Source organism: Euprymna scolopes, chromosome 10 (assembly GCF_053919585.1).
Source record: "Euprymna scolopes isolate OS-2025 chromosome 10, ASM5391958v1, whole genome shotgun sequence".
Taxonomy (NCBI): Eukaryota; Metazoa; Mollusca; class Cephalopoda; order Sepiida; family Sepiolidae; genus Euprymna; species Euprymna scolopes.
In genome coordinates, this window is record NC_136491.1 from 5626495 (window position 1) to 5646494 (window position 20000).

Here is a 20000-nt window from a genome sequence, read left to right on the forward strand (position 1 = left end):
ATTAGACCATTCCTTTAATGATTTGGTCCCAGTTGATTATCCGGTGGGAGTTTAGTTCTGTGCAGTCCTAGGAGGTCCACCCTTCCAGGTTTTACCTTCTCTCTTTGTGAAGGGATTCGTTTATTGTTACTCGCCTGGGGCGCCCTCGCCAGAGAATGCCGTTGGGGCTGCCCAGGCACTTTTTGCAGGTCGAAGTGCTCCTCCCCCTCTGGGGCGCTGACTTCTCAATCCTACATTCTAACCCTGGGGGTTTAAGTTCTTGCAGTGGGAGACAACTAAATACCTACTTCTGTCAGTGGGCCTTTGGGCCAAGATCATAGTGTAGTATCTGTTCTGATGCTACACTTCATCTTTTCTGTTCTCAGTCAGTAGAGGAAAATCCTTCATGACAGAGACAATTTTTATTGTAGTTCCTATCAAGAGTGCCCCTTTTTGGTGAGCTGGATTTTCCCTACACTAAAAACCGACCGTGTGTCTTACTCTGCCCTCGTGGGGAGGCAAGTAAATAGAAATAACATTTGAATTCTCAACTCTGACTTTGGTTGATAATCAGGTTTTTACAAGAATTAGAAAGACAAAGAATTTCACAAAATCAGAATGCATTGTGATATCATAATTGATCCTCCCTTTCTCTCTCTCTTTATATACATGTATACATGTATCATATATACATACATACATATACACGTATACACACACATATATTAAGAGAGAGATAGATAGATAGATAGATAGATAGAGCGAGAGAGAGAGAGAGAGAGAGAGAGAGAGAGAGAGAGAAATAGTCCATCGCCCCTCTTCTTTTTCTCTTTTATTTTCATTATTTCAAAACAAAATCCCCAAAAATATCAAATGTCAAAAAAGTATGACGTCATAATAGACCATTACTCTTCTGTTTTCATCTTTTCTTTCTTATGATATGTTTCTTTATTATTTTTGCTAGTGTTTTTTTTTTTTTTTTTCTTTCATCGGATTATTTGATACGAGAACAAATGTATAAAAATTAATGTTCTCTTTTGGTGTGAACGCCGAAAGGAACACGAAAATTAACGCCTGCATTACAAGGTAATTCGGACCATAAACGACCTTCTAATCGATAAATTTAAAGTTTCAAAATCAATTTCAAATTTTAATCTTCGTTATTATTATTATTATTATTATTATTATTATTATTATTATTATTATTATTATTATTATTATTGATGTCTTTGTGCGCTCTTTTCGAGATAATTCGTCTTGTTTTTGTATTCGCTGCTGGTCTCAACATCGTCGCTTCTAGTTCCTTTGTGAGTCGTGCAGCAGTGCGGCCCAACCAATCAACTGAGGCGAACAAACGTGGCACAGGCGCGCGCCGAACTAATATCCAGTAGACACACTTGCGCACAGACGGTGGCAGCAGCGGCGGGGGCAGCGGAGGCGCGGCGACGGAATTGATCGGCGAACGCGCATCTTCCAAAGCCGTGAACGCACATTTCAGCAGAGAGACGCACGCCGACATTTCACCTATAGTAGTAGGAGGAGAGTGGTCTCGCCTCATTAATATTATATGAACAGGAAATACATCTTTGTTGAAACGCAAAAAACAAGAAAGAATACAGCTGTACATAAAGCAGTTTAAAAATATCGCAGGTCCATTGCCAACATAGCCAATTTCAAACTTTCTAATTTTTCAACTAGTATATCTATATATCTATAAAAGTGAATGTGTCTGTGTGTGTCTCTGTGTGTACATTTCACTACGCAATAACTCTGTCAATTTTTTAGTTTAGAAACTTGAAATTTGATATACGGGGTACTGAGATTTGGCTGTTAAGGGGTCAAAGTTCAAAGATTTGATCTTTGAGAACTCTATATCTAAAATTTCAAGTGTGTAGACGCAGAAGTGGCGGAGGAGTTTGGTAGAGTTCTCAAACGTCAAATCGTTGAACTTTGACCCCTTAACTATACAAATTTCTGGCCGAAAACGAATTACAAAGATTTTCCCGAATCTCAGTAACCTATATATAAAATTTCGAGTCTGTAAACTAAAAAATTGACAGAGTTATTGTGTAGGGAAATGTACACACACAGACAGGTTCACTTATATATATATATATATATATATATATATATATATATATATGTATATATATGTGTGTGTGTGTGTGTGCATAACTATATATAGAAAGGGGGTTGCGTTTACTATATCCTTTTCACGCAAATCTTACACAAGTATAAGTTATGTAGAATATATCCATGAATACGTAATATTAAACTAAAGATGATCATTCAATAAGAAAACCGAAAAACTAATAGGGAATTAATTAAAATGAATGTTTAAAATATATGCAAATTAGCTAGATCATTTGTAGATGAATGCAATTCCACGACCCATATATAACAAAGTTGTATTTTCTTTTTTAATAAATAGAAAAAAAAGGAGATTTTAATATAAATATCAATAGATAAAAAAAAAAAAATTATACGAGTATAGAAAATGAATCCTGTCGATAATTCCGACCATATTGCTTCGACATTTTTTCAGTGTGACGTCATCAAAGTTTTCTATTGTTTTATATATACTCTCATTCAGGTGACCCTGCTTATATTGATCAACTACGAGTCATGGCTCGATATAAGTATATATAAACTTACTATCTCTCTCCCCCTCTCTCTCTCCGTCTGTCAGTCTGTTTCTCTCTCTCTTTACATACACACACACACACACACACACACACACACACACACACACATATATATATATATATATATATATATATATATATATATATATATATATATATATAGTTTTAAAAAGCTTGGAATAATAAAATGCAAAAATAAAAATAAAGAATGCAGTTTAGATTCCCGGAAAAAAAAAATAATTTAAACCTATCGCAGACTAAGCACCTACATAATCCGATTTCTAAAACTTTATAATGACCAAAGAGAATTCATTTATATATGGATGAGTTTTTTTTTTAAAGCCTTAACTAAAATTGTTAAATAGAAATAGACATAGCATTTGCATAAGCCGATTTCGCAAAAGTCTTCAATTTTAAAACAGAATTTAACTACATTAGGATGAAAAGAGAAAACTTTAACTAAAATTTTGTAAATAGAAAACGGGGATCATCAGCTGCTTACCATGTAGCTGTTTCGGAGATTATATATATATATATATATGCATATGTATATGTATATGTATGTGTGTGTGTGTGTTGGGACGATTAAGTGGAATCGGAAAATATTAACTTTTGGGGGTATCGGAAGGGATATCGGTAGTGGACAATTTCTGTGTATTTTCCGATGCCAAAAACGATTCCTTTAATAATCTTTTTCTATTTGAGTTTGTAAAAAACAAATTATTCCACTACTGGTAATAATACCAAAATAATAAAAATGTATGAATTTAAAATTTCCAGTAAAACTAAAGTCTATACATTACCATCGGTAAGTGTGTTTTAATTTTTGAGAAAAAATATGCACGTTTAACATGTGTTTTTACGGTAATTGAGAAAATAAAAATAACAACATAGTTAAATATGTAAAGATTTATAAAGAATCGGAATCGGTTATTGTATTGGACTTAGGAATTTAGTTAATTGTATTGGAATCGGGAACAATATTTGAATCGTCCTATATTAACTGTGCATATAATTTTTTTCATTTTGGTGCAGTCCGAAAAATATTGAACACGGAGCGAATTCCAGAGGCACAAGACTCGATGAAAGAAGCTACGAGAAGAAAAATTTTTCCAACATTTAGAGATATCTGTAGAAAAAAGGAAAGTTCCGCTTGCAGTAGGGTTGGTCTTAGATATTTAAGTTGATGGATACAAACGCAGTTAATAAATTGAAGCACATTCGGCGAAAGTTCTTGTAAAAGAAACAGATACACGCAACATTGCGGTGATGGTTCAAGGACCGGAGCTTGGTAGATCTTTGTTAGGTTAATTAGGTTGTAAACAAGGTTTTGCACTCGTTTAAGAAATACTGGGCTTGTAGCTGATGCACCAACCCAGTCGTGGCCATAATTCTCAATGCAGGAGTGAAGGTACTCTTTGTAGTGATATAATATACAAGCAGGAGTGGCAAGTCTTTAGTGCAGGTAGAGGGAGAACATTTTTTCTTGCATCAGTCTTGACATTATCTTCTATGTAATTATTCCAATTTATGTTGCCTGTGATTCTTGGCCAAGGAGTTTAAATGTCGCACTTTCGGGAAAAGTGTTGTCAACCAATTGTTATATCGAAATAGTGTCGACTTTGAATCATTAAATTATTGTAACAGAGCGCATATGAGCGCGTATGAAAACATCATCAGCAGCAGCAGCAGCAGGATGGATGGCAAGCGATTTTATTAGCAGCAGGAGGAGCGTTTGAAAGCGAATTGCGTCGGATGAAAAAGAAAAAAAAACGGGCACTGCCTAATCGAGGGAGAATCAAAGTCGACGTCGAAGGAGATGGACGTGTAAAGTGTAAGCGAGAATATCCCGATTACTGCATTGTCCAATTGACTACTGTACACTCTTAACCCTTATCCTCGATTAGTCTCTGGGCCTTGATAAGTGGTTATGCCGATGTAAAAAAAGGTATATCTTATGATAGGGTTAACACCGGCCGACCGTATAATATATATATATATATATATATATATATATATATATATATATATATATATGTATGAGTAAGCTTATGTGTGAGGACACTTCTCAACCTATATACTCAAAGGATTTTTATCTACAGACTTGAAATTTGGTATATAGGGTATTCAGACATGGAAAACTTTTTTAATCGGTATTCATCCGGGAGAATTGGCTGCAATTTAAAAACATTATCTTTCATCTAGCAATTAATGATATAGATATAAAATTTTCAATGATTTTTTTTTAAGTGCAACAGAATGTACATGACATAAAATAAATCCAAGGTAATTTTTTTATTCGATTTAAATTAAATTTTTATACATTACTTTGTGAAATTTATAAAAGTGCACTTTGAAGATAAATAAATTTCAAATTGAATCTTGTACCTTTTTTTTTAATGCTTATAGTAAAAACATTTTGTTTAACAATTTTCATGCCTTGGATGAAATGCTTTTCTAACTTGTATATATATATATATATATATATATATATATATATATATATATATATATATATATATATATATATATATACATATATATATATAGATCAATTTTGTGTTTTCTAAATATCATTTATCTGCCATATTTTCTTGCATTATGTAATTATAATGTACAATTACGTAAACTAGTTTTCTTGTAGCGCTCAGGAAAGATGTTATGAAAGAGAGGTTCCCTATCTAAAAATAAATTTCTAAAAATGTCTTAATTTTATACGATGCGTCTTGTGTCGTTATGACTTCCTGAAAACTCCGCGAGATATCCTCGGTAATCTGTCGAGCGTTTGTGTGTGTGTGTGTGTGTGTGTGTGTGTGTGTGTGTGTGTGTGTGTGTGTGTGTGTGTGTTTGTGTGTGTCTGTGTGTCTGTGTGTCTGTGTGTGTATGTACACGCGCGTGTCTCGGCGCTGCGTGTGTCTGGCAACATGGGTGTGTGCGTGTGTTAAATGCGGCTCATTATTTGTGTCTGACTCATCCTTGGCGTGACTACGAGAAGTTCCTAGGCACGAATGAGGCTGTCTCGGAACGAGGTGCATCGTTTCTAACACAACACCGAGACTTTGGTATTGAGAGAATTGCTATGTCTACCTTATCTGCAGTGGAGATTCGAAGGACCAGCCCCGTTTCATGCTCATGTTTTTGGGTGGATTTCATGGATTTCATAGAAACAAACAGAAGGGCAGACAAATATATAAACTTATAGCACAACAAAAATGTCTCCGGAATTTGCTAGCGATGGCATTTTTGCCCCCTTACTCCTTCTTTCTCACATAAGAGATGCTGCAAGTCTGTCTCTAATCTATCACTACTTTTATGATAGATACTCGACTTAGCCCCAATCCATGCTCTCCTCTCAAACACGTCTGTAACAAATACTCGTTTAGCTGCAACAACAGTCGACCATTCTCTTACTATTTATCCGTGCCTAAAACTAAACGAAACATCCACGTGCAGAGTTTCTTTGCTAGGATCGTCGTTGTGGAACAAGATACTCTGGGGCTGCTTCCCAACGAACTATAATATGGTATTTTCCAAGTCCAGTGCAAACATGTCTTTTTTTTTTGCATCCTCTTAAATAACTAAGCCTTACTCAAGTTCCACCATTACTGATCACCACTGGGTTCTCTCACCAATTAACTATCACTTATTAACATTATCTAGGAGTAATCCTCTGGCCTTGATAAGCAGTAAAATCCAACTAATATATATATATATATATATATATATATATGTACATATATATATAGTGTGTGTCAAGAGGCGATGAAAAACATCCAAGAAATGCTCGATCATGGATGTGAGAGCTGAAGATACAATATTTATTTCGACACTATATGTACATATGTCAAGGTCGTACCAGTGGTTTCATTGCGCTGAATCAACCATAAGAGGTTGGAAAGAGTCAGTGCAAATTCATCAGTAACTTTTTCAAAGTCGCTGATGAATTTGCGCTGACTCTTTCCAACCGCTTATGATTCAAATAGTATATATATATATATATATATATATATATATATATATATATATATATATACGTTTCATAAACTCTATTAATTGATAGATAGAAGAGTTTTCAGAAGAAAATAATTCTATTATGAATACGGACGAGAGAAGCTAGTGACCGCTAATGCTAATTTAACTAACCCTTAATCCCAAATCTAATCCATAACAAACTCTTACCCTAACCGTAGACTAATCCTAAGAGTTAACTACCACTAACTCTAACCTACATCTTAACTAACTCAAAGCCTAAGAGAAACCTTAAACCTAACTCATAACTAATCCTAACCCTAACCCAACCCTAACCCTTAAATAATCCTAACCCTAACTTAAACTAACCCCAACCCTAACGTTAACTCTTACCTTAATTCTGAAAGCAATGTGTAATTGTTGTGTGCTCATCTATTTTTATTTTACGACATATTTTGACATTCTAAAATACACATAGGTATAGTTATCATGAAAATGAATGTATCAAACATGCTGCAGTAAATGCTATACACAGCTTTGTAAATGTTTTTCGATAATATCAACACTTATGTGAAAAGCGCGCCAATTAAGGCAGGCAATTGAAGATAGAGTCATATATAATACACTACAGAATTATTTCATTTCACAGATATGTGATGTGGTTTGGAATTTTACTGCCCGTAGGTTTGAACTCTTGCAAACCACAATGTAGAATCAGGTGTTCACGAATAATAACTTTTTCTTGCTCCACGTGGGTCACATGACATATCTTACAAAATAACTCAAAAATGTTATTGCCTACTTTAAGTTCGAGACTTATTAATTTGATCGCTACAATTTTAAATACCCACTCGCACGTACGTACGTACGCACACACACACACACACATTCACACATACATCTTTTGATCTCTCTTTATTTTTATGCATATTTTTAATGTCAATATTTAAAGCAAAAAAAATTGTTTATTTTTATTTTTTTAAAACATGACAATAAACCTCCTTTCGAGAAATTTAAGTTGAACCCTATTTAAGGAATTCAGGAAAAAAATGGTCAATGTAACGAATGGGCATCATTTCGACTTGCTGCTGTTGAATACTCTCATGACTGCTGATTTTGGCAGCTTGCTGAATTGCCTTTATAAGTATTTAATTCCGATGATTGTCATTCTTTCATCTGGGTTGTTTATCTTTTCCCCAATACTAGAATATTGGTATATTCGATAGGTGCATATGCTTCGTTTTAGGGATAGGTTCTTCAGACAATACAAATACAAGCATGGACATAATAGCATATATTAATCTACATTTGTGGGGTATTCCGTTCTAATAGTTCTCTAGCTAGAGTATTTAGTAATCCTTTGGATGTCAATTATGTGGTTCGTTTCCTAATGTAGCGCTGCTTTAGATAATACATCTTGTAGGTATATATCAACATTCCAATTACAAGCGAGCCAGACTCATAGATTATTTAAGTTAATCGTTTTCGGATGGTAAATCAAAATTTAGTGTGTATATAGATATAAAAGATATAGGTAAGTTTATATATAGATACAAAAGATATATATAAGTTTATATATAGATATAAAATACTTGCCACGGTAATTACCTCAAACACGGTGTAGGGGAGAAAATATAACTGGTAGTATACCACTTTTATTTATTTAAATCATATAAATGAGCCCATATATGTGTTGAACTAACTGTTAATTTGACCATATCGGCAGATATCTTGTAAATAAGCAAACATACAAATAAATAGAAAATAAGAAAACTAGAAGCAAATGAACAGATAAAAAAATGGTGAATAGAAAAAAATTAGATAATAAATAAAATAAATATATAAAACTTATTAATAAGGGAAAAAATCGCCACTAGAAAAGAGAAAACAACCTTAAAAACTAAGGATAGGGACGTAGCTACGATAAAGTATAATATTTCTTCAGATTAATGCGAAAACTTTGGGCAATAAACCACTGCCAAGTTAAAATATACTAGCACTTCCTCACTGCGGCAGCTTAACCAAACGAAATCGTACTCCCTCCATCCTAACCCTTACTCTTTTCTTTCACAGCATCTTCCTCCAGACCCCCTACTGCTAAAATTTAAACAGTATACACCATATTTTCTTCCAGAACGTAAACCACACCCTAATATCTTATAAGAACAAATATAACATTGACTCCCGTTCTAATATCGATTCTTTTTTGGTCTGGTAAAGTGTTATCTTGGGATTAGGGATTCCACTGAAACATGTATGCACATATGTAACCAATAATGTTTGTATAATAATAGATCATATACCAATTCAGTCCTCCATTAAGCACTATTTAATAATTACGCGGGTTTCATTGGATTTACATCTAGGAAACAAATCGATACAACCATTATATGCACACACGCACACACACACAAATACACACACACATATATATTTACATAATTGAGAGAAAAATACATTATCCAAGATATAAAGCTGTATGTGTGTCTGGTCAGGAATAAGCTCCTATATATTTGACTATTATAGAAAACTGATCACATATAATGATAGAAGATGTATCGAGACACAGGAATGGGTATGTTTGATCTGGCATAATGATGATTCATTAAAATTGTGAGGTCTGCGTACACGCGCCTGATACACAAAGTATGGAAATAAAAAATTAAAATAATTAAAAAAAAAATTTACAAGTGTTTTTAATATAGATGTACATAATAATACTTTGATAAGTATGTTTAACTTAAATAGGGATTGTATAATAAAATTGTGGGGTCTGCGTTCGCGCCTGGCCTCCAAACAATGGAAATAGGCACAAACTTTAATAAAGACTTTTCATATCTTTCTGCTTAATTATACTTTGATAATTATGTTTTAGTTTGAAGAAATATGGTATAATAAAATCATGGGTTGTTCGTTCGCGCCTGACCTCCATAGAATGGAAATATGTCACAAAGTTTAACAAGGTTTTTTAATATAGATCCACAGAATATTGTGATAAGTGTTTCAGTGCGAACAGATATGGTATAATAAATTATGGGGTTTATCTATTTTCTTTTTTCTTTCATCATATTTTGCTTTGGTTTTGATACAACCAAATTCGAAGCTATCTCTTTACAACCGTTCCTTTTCATAACCTATCATACTTTCATAAATCAGAGTGCATTTCTGTAGGCTGTTTTTTAACCCAGTCAATGACAAGTACTTTTGCTAGTATATATATATATATATATGTGTGTATATATATATATATATATATATATATATATATATATATATATATATATATATATAACCCAAAATATCAAAATTTATATAGGTCATCCACAAGAAAAAAACATCCACAAACACTGACGCACGATAACAATACGGACTATTTCGTTTTTCCGTATTCCTAATGAGAGCGAAAATAATCTTGTTTTAATATAGGTCACTAAGTCGTTTGAATCTTTAAGATATAAATGTGAACATCGCAGACGTGAAAACTTGTATAAATCAAAATACGAAGAAAGTAATTTGGATAAAATACCAACAAAAACAATAATACGATCAAATTAAATATAACTCATGTACAAATTAATATTCATGTTTTTTTTTATTTATTCAAAAACTGGAAAGCGTGCTAACATGACAAACGAACAGATACTACACTTTCGTTCAACGAAAGACGTAATCCTGAAAATTTGACTCGATGAAAAAGTTATTGATATTATACTACAACATCTAAGAAGAGGAGATAATTCCTGGGAGGATGATATTGTAACAACATTACTAATATTAGACTGCTACCTACAAAATTGAACATGAAAAGATTGTACAATAGTAATAATTGTGAAAAGCGATTGTATAGTTTTCTCTTGAGATATGCAGATGACAAAACTCCAGGCAGTTTATTTACATAAGTTATGCTAGCCATTCCAAACAATTACTGAAATAATTTTTTTTCTGTAAAGTGTCATTTCTAATAATCTATGGATTTTTTTTATTACACTTTCACCTCCAAGCAAGGCACGTTGCCAGTTTGATGTAGGAGGCTACTATCAAGGACCTAAGTTTCAGGGGTACTATGTAGGGAGTTTAGCAGCAAGATGTCTGTTTACATTACACTTGAACTTCTGCATGTCAGTACAGTTGGGGAAGCAGGAAACCGGAAGAGAATTTTAAAGTCCTGCAATTATGGGGAAGAAGCTATTAGAGTAAAAGGTTTTCTTACATCTGTGTAGGGGTGGGACATCGCTGCTTGTCCGGGGTATTTTCGTCGAGGAGGTACGAGGGTGTGTAGTTTGTCAGAGCATCCACCATTAAAATAGTTGTACAACAGGTAGAGGTATGCAATATTACGTCGGTGGGACAGGGGCTGAAGTTTAAATGACAGTTCGGGACCTCTTAGGCTACTCTCTTTTAAACCCTGTCCAGAAGCGAGAGACTAGTAGCAGATGCACCAGCCTGCATGTGACAGCAGTACTCCATACATGAGCGAATGGTGGCTTTTTAGAGGTAAAGGATACTTTCTAGCGTAAGTAACTTTCTAGCACAATAGAGAGAGACCACCTTCTTTGCAGCAGCCTTAGCAAAAATCTCGATGTATCTATTCCTACTCATGTTTCATGTGAACGTTAAGCCAAGGAGCTTGAACGAAGTGCTCTCAAGTAAAGTATCGCTAGCCATAGCTATTGATTGTTGATATGGTTTCATGTAATGTATAGCTTTGTCGATGCAAAAATATAATTTCAATCTTCCTTCAACTTTGTTCCTTTAGCTTTTAAAACTTACTTTCGATGCGATTACTTATGCAAGCAGTCGTTAAATGCTAACAAGATTTTCATAAAAGCTGTGCTACCTAGAGTAGTCAGTGCAACCTTTCTCTGACTGACCTTACTGTGGTGGGGGGAGGAAAACATTCATCGGAGGAGATGACCCTGATTATGCTTTCGAGATCCCCTGAATTGCTTTGTTTATTTTTTTTAATACATCCTTTAAAATACTAAATAAAACATATATGGATTGACGCTTTAAATGTAAGATAACATGTATAGAAAACAAATTACTAGGGCTATGACAACAGCATATTCTTTTTCGTTGTTTTGACTCTCGGGTATACATCTAACACCGTTAGACACAGTTAATCAACCAAGAACCACATTACTCTATATAAAAGCATATAAGATATCAACGGATACACAATGGAGATCAAAACAATCAAAAGAATATGCTGTTGTCCAAGCTCTACAAATCAAACATGTTGCAGTATAATTGCGATAAACTATCATTTCGGCACACTCTTGCTGCAATGTTCGTTTTGAAAACTTAAACAAGTAAACAAACTATTCTTGCTAACGAAATGCACGAAAAATTAAAATGCCTAACATAATTATTGTGTTGTTTTTTTTAACAAAGAATCTTTGAATGTTTCTGGAGCAGTGACATGCAGAGAATTATATCAGCGAAGGTAAAAAGTTTTTTTTTAAAAATCGGTGTCTCTGTGGGGCACATGTCTATAATACATTCCTCTTTAAAACGGGAGTAAAATGAGCCGGTGCTTGGACACCCATAGTCCCCCCTCTGCGGCTCTGCTGTGGAGAGGGAGCGTCGTATACTGTACATTCGGTTGGCTGCATGCACCTCTACATCCGGCAATAAAAGATGGTTTCAGCATCAGGAAAAGTAAGGGGCATTATTACATAAACATAAGTATAATGTTTTATTTGTTAATGAATCAAAATAAAAACAACACCTATTATTTATCTCCGGTCAAGGGTGGTAATGAAACGTAAGTCCACCAGGATAAACTCACTCTGGCTTACAAAAATGTCTGAGCAGCCCTTACGCTACTTCCCGATAGAGGCGCTTTGAACAATCAGCAATAAACTAGACCCGACTCGGAAAGAAGGTAGCGTCTAGGAGAGTGGACATCCTGCGCCACGGTGTATACATAAAAAAGAATAAAAAGCGGACATTCAAAAGACGTGTTTATACACCCTACGCCTTGTTTAAATCACGTTGACATACCTATTCTCGTCAAATCTCTAAAGTTAAGTTACGTTGAGCCTGGTCCGAACCAGATGGGTGACTATTTGGGAATACCAGGCGCTGTATATAGGAGGGCATCGACTCTTCCCTGCAAGAACTGCAAAAACCTAACGTCATCATATTCCTTGACAGGGATATACATTCAATTAGCGACAGCTTGTGAAATTAATATTCTCATGAAACTTTCTCCTTTGGAGCAAGCCAGTTCAACCCACTTAGGGAGAATGCCGCTGGCATTATCATATATTTGAAAGTGATAGACGAATCGACCGACAACGTCTCTTTTCATGATATGTGGACGTATATGCAAATTACACATTTGCATTGGGATGGAGGGAGAGGTGTATCTATCTTCGCCACCACAGCAAAACTTGACTTCTTCAAGTCAATAGAAAAAATGGAGGAAAATTTGAAAACCAGTATAAAACATGTAATAATATAATGGAATATGTCTATAATCAAATACACAATTATTTTTACAGCCATTTTTTTTCTTATTTAAAAAAAACAAACTTTTTTTTTCAATTCATTTTATTTTTTATCTAGAATACTACTGTTTTATCGATAATAAGAAAATATTCTTAATACTATCGATTAAGCTGAAAATTTCTAGAAAAAAACAAATTGATTAAAAATACTTTTAAAATGTTGCTGCTGAATTAAGCTTTCTTTTTAACATTTTTTATAGTAATTTTGAGACATTATTGACTCTCCGAAGACGGCATGTTCGTGGTCGGCCATTTATTGCGGTCGATTTAACTTACAAATTTGGTAATACTTCATTTTCGAACAAAATAAAAACTGTAAAATACGTTAAAACATACAAAACGTATCTAGGTAGATAGAAACATAAGTTATCTTGCCTTTGGTAACATTTATTTGTTATATATTTGAAATTTGGCCTTTTTTTTCATTTGTTGGCTCTCTGCTCTGCTAAATAACACGATTTTTTGTACTAAATCAGTAAATACCAACTTGATGATAGGTGTTAACACATAACACCAATATAATAAAAGTTTAAAAAAAAAATAAACGAAGTCATGTCGGTCCGTTTCTGACCGCGTGTATATCTTCGAGACCCCGATTCTCATTTAGTTGTGTGTAATATTTCGTACATCGTGTTATTGTGTTATTAACGAGTTGCATTGTCTTGTGTAAGACATAAAACTGCCTTAGGTACCACCTTTAATTCACCCTCCTTTTGTATCCGTTTCCTGTCTACACGAGGCCCTAGTCTCTCAAGCATTAAAGGCCCCGCCCCCTAATAATCCCATAAAATCTTGTGAACTAGCAAGCCGATAACTTGCAAACATAACGAAATTAGCGGACAATTCTGGATCGTTTGTTGTGATTTGCGTTGACCAGATACTCGCCGGCGATGAGAGACGGAATTCAGTATTCAGAACAAGTCGTGATTTATACGTGCTAAACTCCAGAAAACAATTAATAGGAGTTATAGTAGTGCGTATAGTAGAACAAGTAATAGTTGTTTGTCTTAGCAGTAAGCGTAGCAGTAGTTGTAATAGTTGTGGTAGTAATAGTATCAAATAGTTTATCAAGTTTAGTGTAGGGAAACATGAAGCAAGTATATATATATATATATATATATATATATATATATATATATATATACATACATATATATATATACATACATATATATATACATACATTTTTGGAAAAAGAATTCCAGCTGAGTGCTCAATTAAAAGGAAAATCCAAATTGTAAGAGCGTATTTATATTTTGTGTACAGAAAGTTGTTAGTTGAGACAGATCATTATCATTGGTACCGTCGGTTTCAAGCTCGATAATAAGGCCCGTTTAAGGTATCCTAATCAAGCTCTCTTCACGAAGACGAATATGGGCTGAAGAAGGCTTGATAAGGATACCTTAAACGGGCCTTACTATCGAGCTTGAAACCGACGGTACCAATGATCTGTCTCAACTAACAACTTTCTGTACACAATATATATATATATATATATATATATATATATATATATATATATATATATATGACCGAATCAGTTCAAAGTGCATTCCTCTCGATTCATTAGCATGGCAACATGATTTTATACTTTTAAAAACTTTCAATTTCAATTGAATGTTCTTCTCGGCTTGTATTTGCGCCATTCCTACGATTCCGAGGAGATATGTTTTTTTCGTCGGTTGCAAACGGCAAAAGGGTTAACTATCAGCACATATATGCGTTCCCACATGTATATACGTGCAAATGTGATGCGATATTCCCCGAACGTCGTTGGAAAGACGGAAAGGCCGACACTTTTCTTTTTCTCCTCTAGCTTCTTTGTTAGGTACCGCACGCACATGCACGCGCGTGCACACACAGACACAGACACACACACACACACACACACATATATATATATATATATATATATATATAGAGAGAGAGAGAGAGAGAGAGAGAGAGAAAGAGAGAGAGAGAGAGAGAGAGAGAGAGAGATAGTAAACAAAACAAAAAAAAAATCAATTTTTTTTCCCAGGAAAACATATCTCTCTCTGCGGAATTGTTGTGTGAACTTTTGTTATTCAACGAAACACGCGTAAGAGTACTACATAAGCATATGATTAAAATACTATGCGTTTAAAATAAATGCATCTTCTGATTTTGGAATGATAACTAATGATGTATATACATATATACATATATATGTATATGTGTATAAATATATATATATATATATATATATAAATATATATATATATTTATATATACGTATGTATGTATATACTTTGACCTATGGCACCCATTCTTTAATAAGTAAGTAATATGCATTCATTTGTATACATAAATATATACTCAATATTAATCCATTAAGTTACATACAAGTTTGCGTATAAAACAAGTGCCTTTCTTGAGTTCCAGAACCAAAACAATTTCAAGTTCTGCGATGAAGTGAGATAGCAAATAGCAAGTCAGACAAGTAAATAAAATAAATAATTAAATTTGAGCAACTAAAACCTCTGATGTTTCTTTCTCCTTTAGATCATCAGAAATGATAATGATAATTATGAAAATAAAATCACTGACGTAATTTATGATTTTACACGAATATTGGCGCGAACACTGGCGAAGAATTCTTTATATGCATCAGGGAAGCACACCAATACACACACACACACATGTGTGTGTGTATATATATATATGTGTGCGTGCGTGTGTGTGTATGTGTGTGTGTCTATAAATAAATATATATATTATATATATTATATATATGTGTGTGTGTGTGTGTGTGTGTGTGTGTGTGTGTTGGAGGGATGCATGTCTGTCTCCGTGTGTTCTTGTCCAAAAACAGAGGTTTAATACTTTTACTGGAAATCATCAGTGCTGACGGTGATTGGCCACAATTTCGAAACTCTTAGAGCCAATTCAATATAATAGAATTCAATGCAACACAACGCACGCTTATCGATAAAAATATACCAACCATTATAATCGCTTTTAAATGAAAAAAAAAATGCTAACTATATTTACCATTGTACATCTTTAAAATTATAAATATATTTCAATGGAAAATTTATTTCTTACTTGAATTAACATGTTACGGTTTGCTATTACGGCGCCCTTTTTCACTTTTGAATCAGAGCAGAAACATTTTTTTTCACGCTATCAGCTCTTATCAGCGCCTCATACAAAACATGCTTATATTGTTTATATAATAGTGTGCGTCTATGTAGAGTGCTAGAGCAGCACAAGTTTTATAACAAAGCAATTGACAAACACGACTTTCTTTTCAGATCGTTTGAGAGAGAGAATATTGGCAGACAAAACTTTTGTATTAACATTCAGTTTTATGAAAAAAAAAAAACCTTTTTCGGGAATGTTTATAAATACATCAAATGTAAACACGACATGAAAACGAAAACAACATAGGTTATTTGATACACCAGAGGCGCGTGCATAATAAAATCACGTGTTTTTGTTTTTTTAAAGAATTTCGAGCACAGACGAACTATAATGATTGACATTTTAATTTGAACTTTATTCAAGAAAGATACGACTATCAAATTAACGTAATACGTTTAAATCACTTTCGAATTCAGATCGATCGCAAAAGAAAGAACGTGTCGGCCATAATTAAATATATTTACAATGCAGTAAAATGGCCAGTTTCTTTATCGAAACGGCAAGTGGTTAATGTATTGATTATAAAGTAAGTCGTCGACTAAGAATTTATCGTTTTATTTGCATTTGTAGACGAAGGGAAACATTACTTTAGAACGTGCCTTTGTCGTATCAAACAGCATTATACCTATATATATATATATATATATATATATATATATATATATAGAGAGAGAGAGAGAGAGAGAGAGAGAGAGTTAAATAAATTAACATAATATTAAACTGAGGTTAAAAGTTGATAAATAATAAAGCAATGAATCAGAAATGGATTACTGATTAAAAAAAATATTAAACAAAGTCGCAATAACAGAACAGAAATATGCTGGAAAAAAAGGCGGAACTTCGGATGAAACCCCTCCTCCCTTAATTTTGTTTTCAAAATATTCCTGCAGTTTATTATCGATTAGGAAGTGAAGATCACGATTATCGATAAAACAATTTAAATAACTTTCCTGTTTTTAATCGATTTTTGTTTTCGTATCCAACGTGACGTCATCGCCAAGTAAACCTTACTTTTATTGGGGTAAAGTATTTTCTTGCATATTTTCGTATCAGTCTTTGTAGTCCGTGTTTTAGAAGAGTTGCGATGTCGTCAATTAAAAGAAACTTTTGGATTGCAAAAACAAAAAAAAAATAAATAAAAAATGTCAGTTCGTAACCAAGCGGAATAATAGCCATCAATCAAATAGTTTATTATGTAAATAAAGACATTTTTTTTTTTTTTTTGCATTGTGTGCATCTTTTACTTTTCAACCTTATGTTTTAATTTTGCGAATGATGACATCAATGCTTTATCGATATACAGATAACGTATATACGTTATTATTGTTTATTCTTATGTTTTTAACAAAGAAACACTTTAATATATGTGTGTGTGTGTGTGTGTGTGTGTGTGTGCTTGCACTTTAATGTATATACATACTAGCAGGCCGCCCGAAATTGCCCGGTCGTAAAATACGTTTAAATATGATATTTTGATTAATGCAGATTTCGTATTTATTATTATATTATATTGGACCCAATATATTGTAATGATTTAAAAAGGTTTAAAAAAAGACTCGAAATCAAAACACTTAGCTTATGATTTACTTTTTCCTTTGGCGTTAATGTTTGAGCTATGAAGACATGTTTGCTGCAAAGCTAAAAATTAAAACATGAATCACTAGCTATTACGTTACGCATGCATATTCGAATGCCGCCATTCGACCTTCACCTGGCAAATTCCATTTTATTTTTTTTTACATTTTGAAACTTTTGTGCTGATTTTCCCCGGCAAATCCCAAATATAATTTTTTACATAGGCTCAAATCCCCAATTCATCAAGTTTCATATCTGGTTACCAAAAACTGACAGATGAGTTTCGTAGGCAAATTTTTTTAAACAAATACATATACGCAGACATAAATATATATTGAAAGTGGTTTGTGTTTACTATAACCTTTTTACGCAAATATTACGCAAGTATAAATCATGTAGATTATCTGTATGAATATAATTAGACGTAATAGTTAACTAAAGATGATCATCCCATAAGAAATCCGAAAAGAAAACTCTAATAGAAAATTAATTAAAATTAATGTTTTAAAGAATAAGCAAATTAGCTAGATCTTTTGCGACTGAATGCGATTCCACGGTCCATATATAACACAGTTGTTGTGTTTTCTTTTTAACTATATAGAAAAAAAAGGTTTTAATATAAATAGCAATACACAAAAAACCCAAAAACCAAAAACAATTTATATATATATATATATATATATATATATATATATATATATATATATATATATATATATATATATATATATATCGGAAAAGACAAAATATAAAAAGGTGCGTTTGCATTGTAAGTATGTATGTATTATAAATGTATATTGGATGCCCTTACAATGCATACGCACCTTTTCGTCTTTTGTTTTTTTGTTTTTCAATATTTTAGCGGATTATTATAGATTAGGCACTAACATAGCAGATTATTCCCCCCCCCCAAATAATAATATTTAAACATTTTTAAGGGTGCTTTATTTCTAATACACCGTCTTACAAAATCGATCCCCCATAATGGAACTGCTATGAAAAGGTAAAATCCGCGAAATTTGGTCTTTTCAGTCTTGGCAAGTTGGCTTTTTTATGGCCAACTTCTTCTAAGTTGGCCATTTAAAAAGCAGTTTGTTCTTCAACTGTCGACTGGTTCTATTATGGGGGATCGATTTACTATTATATTTTTACATATTGAATTTTTCGCATTTATTTTTTATTTATTTATTTTTTTGTAGGGAGGAAAATTATAATATCATCAATAATAACCCGCTGAAACAATCAATAATAACCCGCTGAAACAGAAGACGAGAAAAAATGCATAAAAGGGGATGCATTGTACAGGTCAACCCTATTTATTATCCAAATATTGATTTTTCGGCAATTCTTCGTAACGGTAAACATTTCATCGATAGAAGTGAAATCGTCACAAAAGACTTAAGGAGGATTAGGGTTCATCCGAAGTTTCACTGAAGTTAAAGTTTAAAAAAAAAAAGGACTAACTGACCTGTGTTATACTTCCCAAAAAAGGTACGTTTATTAGTTGAACGTCGGAGTTAACACATAATAAGCATGAATGTTTGGTATATGTAAAATCAGTTGTTGTCAACAAACTCCTATGTTGTGTAAACGCCGTCGACGTCGTCGTAGATGTTGCTGTTGTTGTTGGTGTTGTTGATGATGATGTTTATTGTAGTGAAAATGTTGTGGCTGTTGTTGTTGTTGTTGTCGTGGTCGTTTTGGTGACAATAAATTTGCAATGTGTCCGGCTTGTGGTATACAATAACAGACGACATCTGGTCGCTTTCTAGACATTTGGTGACGGCTCGAGTCGGGTGGAAATCGCGAACAAGGCTAACTCTGTTCTTCACATGGTATGGTTTTAAGGGAGAGGGAGATTTTATACAGGGAGAGAGAGAGGGGCACTTCAAAACACAACAACAGCGATAGTAGTAGTGGTATTAATACGAGGGCTTCTTGTCCTCATAGTAGTGATAGCAGTTGGAGTTTTCGAGGTTGAAAATGTTCTAGTCGTGTGGCTGAGGGTCGCTGGTATCGTTGAAGGAGGAAAGGGGTTTTATGACGGGAATATAGAAACGGGGAAAATACAGATGTTGCAGTATTGGATTTTTGAAGAGTAGTTGTGGAAATAATATCAGTTGAAATAGTTATTGAAGAGAGTAGTGTTCAC

General features: G+C 33.4%; 1 protein-coding gene across 1 annotated transcript in view; it reads right to left on the reverse strand.

Moving 5' to 3' along the window:
- LOC145285789 (protein brain tumor-like) overlaps positions 1 to 19788 on the reverse strand; it is a 267442-nt gene extending 247654 nt beyond the window's left edge. The window contains exon 1 of the mRNA XM_080134160.1: positions 19317 to 19788. The gene's annotated coding sequence lies outside the window, so the exon portion shown is untranslated. The remainder of the gene's footprint in view (positions 1 to 19316) is intronic.
- Between the last annotated feature and the right edge of the window lie 212 nt (positions 19789 to 20000).